The sequence below is a fragment of the Nycticebus coucang genome, chromosome 19 (assembly GCF_027406575.1).
Source record: "Nycticebus coucang isolate mNycCou1 chromosome 19, mNycCou1.pri, whole genome shotgun sequence".
NCBI lineage: Eukaryota > Metazoa > Chordata > Mammalia > Primates > Lorisidae > Nycticebus > Nycticebus coucang.
Window position 1 is genome coordinate 10,006,106 of NC_069798.1, and position 6,531 is coordinate 10,012,636.

Genomic DNA, 6,531 nt, shown 5'->3' on the forward strand with positions numbered 1-6,531 from the left:
GTTCTTAGAAATATTTTCTGGCCAGGCATAGTGGCTCCTCCCTGTAATCCCAGGTCCTGGGGAGGCTGAAGCAGGAAGATTACTTGAAACCAAGAATTCAAGACCAGTCTGGGCAGCATAACAAGACTGTCTCTACAAAAAAATTTTAAATATGTATTTTCTGTCCTTGGTTGATATAAATCTGAACATGTGAAACCTGAGGGGGCAAAGGCCAACTATACATTGCACAAAAATGAGAAAGAAACAGAATACAGAGAGTAAAAAGCTGAAGACACAGAGCCTGAGAATTTTGCATTGGAGAAAGTACTAAACCAAGGTGCAGTGAATGGGAAGGAAGGTGCAGGGCTTCCTGAAGTAGAAGGAATTTACAGATGCTTAAGGACCTGAATAAACCTGTAATCCTAACACTTTAAGAGGCTGAGGTGGGTGGATTGCCCAAGCTCAGGAGTTTGAGACCAGCCAGAGCTACAGTGAGACCCCCAGCTCTAAAAATAGCTGGTTGCTGTGGCAGGTGCCTGTGGCAGGTGCTTGGGAGGCTGAGGCAAAAGGATCATGCTTGAGCCCACGAGTTTGAGGTTGCTGAGAGCTGTGATGCCACAGCACTCTACCGAGGATAACATAGTGAGACTCTGTCTCAAAAAAAAAGGGGGTGGAGGGTAAATTTAAAAAAAAAATAGCACAACCTCATGACAGCCATCAAAGAAAGGTGATGCTGCTGAGAAACCAAGAGGCTTTGCCAGAGGTCTTGATCCCAAACAAAGAATTGGTGCCACAGACCACTGTGAAAAGATTCTATCAGGCCAGCTCGGTGCTGGCAAAGAGTGTTTTCAAATTGCAATTGCCCTTTATGAAGAGAGACTAACTTCGCATTCTTTTTTTTTTTTTTTTAAGAGACAGAGTCTTACTTTGTCGCCCTCGGTAGAGTGCTGTGGCATCACAACTCACAGCAACCTCCAGCTCTTGAGCTTAGGCGATTCTCTTGCCTCAGCCTCCTGAGTAGCTGGGACCACAGGCACCGGCCACCACACCTGGCTATTTTTGTTGCAGTTTGGCTGGGGCCAGGTTTGAACCCGCCACCCTCAGTATATGGGGCTGGTGCCCTACTCACTGAGCCACAGGCGCCCCCCTTCTTAACTTCGCATTCTTGTCTAGAAGATTAAGCTCAAAAGTTGTTGCTCTGATGTATTTACAAAACCTAAAGGAATAACTATATTCTAACAAAAACTGTCTTTGCTATATTTGTTTTGAAGTAATATTTAGAAGGTTGTTGGATTTTATTGTTTGTTTGGGGGGGGGGTTATTGTTGCATCACTAGGCTGGTTACTTTGAACGCATAAAAATGTTCTGTAGTTGCTTCATTTACCCGAAAAGAACATTTACCACTGTGATGTATTTCCTCTGCATTAGAGAATAGCTTTTCTAAATTTTGAAGAAAATTTCCATAATCATTATTCAATCATAACTTGTATTTAACCTGTAATAGCTAAGGCTAATCTGATTTTAGTTTATTTGATTTTATGTGTATGCATAAATACAAATATACATGGTGGTTGCTGTGTTTTGTCCGGAGTAGCTGGAACTACAGGTACTTGCCACCATACCCAGTTAATTTTTCTATTTTTGGTAGAGACAGGGTCTCACTCTTGCTCAGGCTGGCCTTGAACTCCTAGCTTCAAGTGATCGGCATGATATTTGTGAGATTTAATCATGTTGATGCATATAACTATAGTTCACTTTTTTTATTCTTTCTTTTTTTTTTTGAGACAGAGTCCCATTCTTTCACCCTGGGTAGAGTGCATCACAGCTCACAGTCACCCAAACTTCTAGGTTAAGGAGATCTACAGGCTCCCATCACAATACTGGGCTAGTTTTTCTATTTTTTAGTGGAAACGGGGTCTCTCTCTCTCTCTTGCTCAGGCTGGTCCTGAACTCCTGATCTCAAGCAGTCCACCTGCCTCAGCTTTTCAGGGTGGTAGAATTATAGGTGAGAGCCACTGTGTCTGGCCCTTCATTTTTTATTCTTTTTTACTGCTAGATAGTATTTCTTTTGTTTGTTTGTTTGTTTGTTTGTTTGTTTGCAGTTTTTGGCCAGGGCTGGGTTTGAACCCACCTCCTCCGGCATATGGGACCAGTGCCCTACCCCTTTGAGCCACAGGCGCTGCCCAGATAGTATTTCTTTCTTTTTTTTTTTTTTTTTGTAGAGACAGAGTCTCACTTTATGGCCCTCGGTAGAGTGCCGTGGCCTCACACAGCTCACAGCAACCTCCAACTCCTGGGCTCAAGCGATTCTCTTGCCTCAGCCTCCCGAGTAGCTGGGACTACAGGCGCCCGCCACAACGCCCGGCTATTTTTTGGTTGCAGTTCAGCCGGGGCCGGGTTTGAACCCGCCACCCTCGGTATATGGGGCCGGCGCCCTACCAACTGAGCCACAGGCGCCACCCTTTCTGTTGTATTCTGATGTTCATATGCTATGGATATCCCACATAGGTTATAAATCAGGTGTCTAGAGTTTGCCTATTTATAAACTTACAAGATAATGCCAAATTGCTTTCCAGCAATATAGACAAGTTACTGCTGATGCACATCCCTGTCAACACTCAGGAGTATTTTTTTCTTTCTTTCTGTTTTTTTTTTTGAGACAGAGTCTTAAGCTGTCACCCTGGGTAAAGTGCTGTGCTGTCATAGCTCACAGCAACCTCAAACTCTTGGGCTTAAGCAATTCTCTTGCCTCAGCCTCCCAAGTAGTTGGGACTACAAGCACCTGCCACAATGCCCGGCTATTTTTCAGTTGTACTTGTCATTGTTGTTTTGCAGACCCAGGACAGGTTTGAGTCCACCAGCAGGTGTATGTACCTGGGGCCCTAGCTGCTGAGCTACAGGTGCCAAGCCACTCAGGAGTATTTTATTTTTGAAAAGTTTTGTTTCTCTGGTAGATGTGAAATAGTATCTCATTGTAGTTGTAGTTTCCATCTACCTCATTACAAATGAGATTGAAGGGTGGCGCCTGTGGATCAATCAGTAGGGCGTCGGCCCCATATACCGAGGGTGACGGGTTCAAACCCAGCCCCGGCCAAACTGCAACCAAAAAATAGCCGGGCGTTGTGGCGGGCGCCTGTAGTCCCAGCTACTCGGGAGGCTGAGGCAAGAGAATCACTTAAGCCCAGGAGTTGGAGGTTGCTGTGAGCTGTGTGAGGCCATGGCACTCTACCGAGGGCCATAAAGTGAGACTTTGTCTCAACAAAAAAACAAAAAAAACAAATGAGATTGAGCATCTTTTTAGGTGAGATCAGGCAGGTTCAGGGTGGTCGGGCTATAAACAAGATTGATTATCTTTTCAAAAGTTTATTTCCAGGTGGTGCCCATAGCTCAGTGTGTAGGGTGCCAGTCACATACACCGAGGCTCAAGGGTTCAAAACCTGGCCTTGGCCAGCTAAAACACCAATGGTAACTGCAACAACAACACCAAAAAAAAAAAAAAAAAATAGCTGAGCATTGTGGCGGGCGCCTGTAGCTTAGCCCAGCTACTCGGGAGGCTGAGGCAAGAGAATTGCTTAAGTCCAAGAGTTTGAGGTTACTGTGAGCTGTGATGCCAAGGCACTCTACCCAGGGTGACAGCTTGAGACTCTGTCTCAAAAAGAAAAAAAAAAAAGAAAGAAAAAAGTGTATTTCCTAATGGTTGTCCTTTACTATGAAATGTCTACCCATGGTCTATGCCTGTTTTTTGATAAAATCATTTGACTTTTCCTATTGATTTTTTAAAATTCTGTATATATTGTGGTTACTAAAAAAAAGGTTTTTTTTTTGAGACAGTCTCACTATGTCACCCTCAGTAGAGTGCCATGGTGTCACAGCTCACAGCAACCTCAAACTCTTGGGCTTAAGCAATTCTCTTGCCTCTGCCTCCCAAGTAGCTGGGACTACAGGCACCCACCACAATGCCTAGCTCCTTTTTGGCTGCAGCCGTCATTGTTGTTTGGTGGGCCTGGGCTGGATTCGAACCCACCAGCTTAGGTGTATGTGGCTGGCGCCTTAGCTGCTTGAGCCACAGGCGCCAAGCCAAGTTTAAGTTCTTTTTTTTTTTTTTTTTTTTGTCACTGCCTTTATTTTGAAGAAGTTTAAGTTCTTTTTAAAAAAAATTTTTTTTTTTTTTTTTTTGTGGTTTTTGGCCAGGGCTGGGCCTGAACCCACCACCTCCAGCATATGGGACTGGCGCCCTACTCCTCGAGCCACAGGCTCCACCCAGTTCTTTTTAAAAAATTTTTTTAAAGTCCTTAGGGGAAGAGAGAAGGAAGGTGGATGGGGCGTTGGTGTGCTCCCACCAAATGGTCACACTGCAAGGGTGTACGGCACACCAGGGTGCAGGACACACCTACAACAGGAACCTCACCTAACAAGTGCAAAGATTGTAACCTAATTGTTTGTACCCTCATATTGAATTAAGTCCTTAATTGTGTGAAGTCGATTATTATGGATAATACTGAGAGGGGATCCAACTTCATTTTTTTTGCAAATTGAGCATCATTTATTTAATAGTCTAAGTTTTCTCTGCTTTATCATGTGTAACTTTTGTGACAAACTGAGTTTCCATAAACGTAAGCTTCTGTTGCTGGGTCTTCTGGTCTGTTCTGTTGGTTAATATTTTTCCTATTATTGTACCACCTTAATAATTCCAGCTTTATTATGTTTTAATGTGCAATGGAGCAAAGCACCTCACCTTATTCTTCTTTATGTGTGTCATGCAGTTGGTTTTGTTTTGTTTTCATGCCACTGTAGCCCTAAAGACATGGAATTGGTTTTTAAGTGTCATTTGCAAGAGTGATACTTTCCTCTTCTTTTTGTTCCATGTTTTCTCACGTAAGAGACGCTTGGGCTTGTGGTTAACTGTGGTTACTGTGTTCGCATAGTAGTAAATCCCATAGATCAGTAAAGAACTGAGTACATCATAAGCTTTTCAAATTGACTGGTATTGCTCACTACTAAGCACTTTGTTGTGGTTGGAAAGCTGCTATTTGTTTCCACATCAGGCTCCTTCTCAGACTCCAAAAACCTTGATGTTTTCATATTGTTCATAATTGCCTTGCACCTTCTGTTTCAATTACAGCACTAATGGACCAGGTTCCCCCAGAGCACAGAAGGGTGAGACTTTTGCATCATTCACTGCCTATATAAAATTTTCTCCTTCTTGGGTTTTCATGGCTTCCACCCAACTGAACAAAGGGCAAATGTGATTGTACTAATTTTGCTTGCATACATACACACACGTGACAAAACTTTCTAAGATAAATAAAAGCAGAAAATTTCTCTCCCAGCCACATAAATGCCATATGCTTCTTTTTCTAATCTTTCTTGCAGCTAAGAAATATGCATGCACAGGGCTCAGCCAATCAGAGAGTAATGGGGTGGCCACCAGCATCCAGTTTGTACAGGCAACAGAAGGACCCTTACCCCAAGTTGGAATGGTGTCAGCTGCACATGCACAAGGTGGCAGGGGTGTCTGCATGAAACCAGTTCATGATTTTGGCTATGCCACTGGCTCTGTAGTTTTTCATTTGGATTGGCCAACCTCGCTGCAAAGCCACAGGCTACCCAATTTCTTAGCCACAAATATTGTTTCTGCCTTTCTTTCTCTTTTTTCTTTCTCTCTCTCTCTTTCTTTCTTTTCTTTCCTTCCTTCCTCCCTTCCTTCTTTCTCTTCTCTCTCCCTCTTTCTTGTTTCACTATGTTGCCTTCAATAGAATGCTGTGGCGTCACAGCTCACAGCAACCTCAAACTCTTGGGTTTAAACGATTCTCCTGCCTCAGCCTCCCAAGTAGCTGGGACTACAGGTGCCCGCCACAACACCTGGCTATTTTTTGTTGCAGTTGTCATTGTTTGGCTGACCTGGGCCAAGCTCAAACCCACCAGACTCAGTGCATATGGCTGGCACTGTAACCATTGTGATACGGGTGCCAAGCCTTGTTTCTGCTTTAAAAAGAGCCAGAGATGGTTTCTTTTCCATGCAACTAAGAGCCCTGATTCATCATAGAAAATATCATAGAAATAGCCCGTAAATATCATAGAAATAACTCATTCACAGAGTGAATGAGACACTTATTTCAATGAATTACAGTAGATAGGTATTCCTCTATTAGAAGTGCAGACACTGAGACATAAAAAACAAAACACTTCCCCAGAAACAGTCAGAATGACCCTATCACTTTCAGTTTCTAAAAGTGCAAAGTGGGGTTTTGTTGTTGTTGCTGTTGTTGTTGTTTTTGAGACAGGGTCTCACTCTGTTGACCTGCATAGCGTGCCTTGGCATCATCATAGCTCATAACAACCTCAAATTCTTGGGCTCAAACCATCCTCTTGCCTCAGCCTCCTGAGTAGCTGGGACTAAAGGCACCAGCCACAATGCCCAGCATGCCCAGCTAGCTTTTTGTAATTTTAGTAGAGATCTTAATCATGTAACAGCAGCTTGCTTTGGAAGCCTCAAGTAAATAATAGATAAGATATTTCTAGGCTTCTCCAGAAAGAAAAACTCAAAGTCTA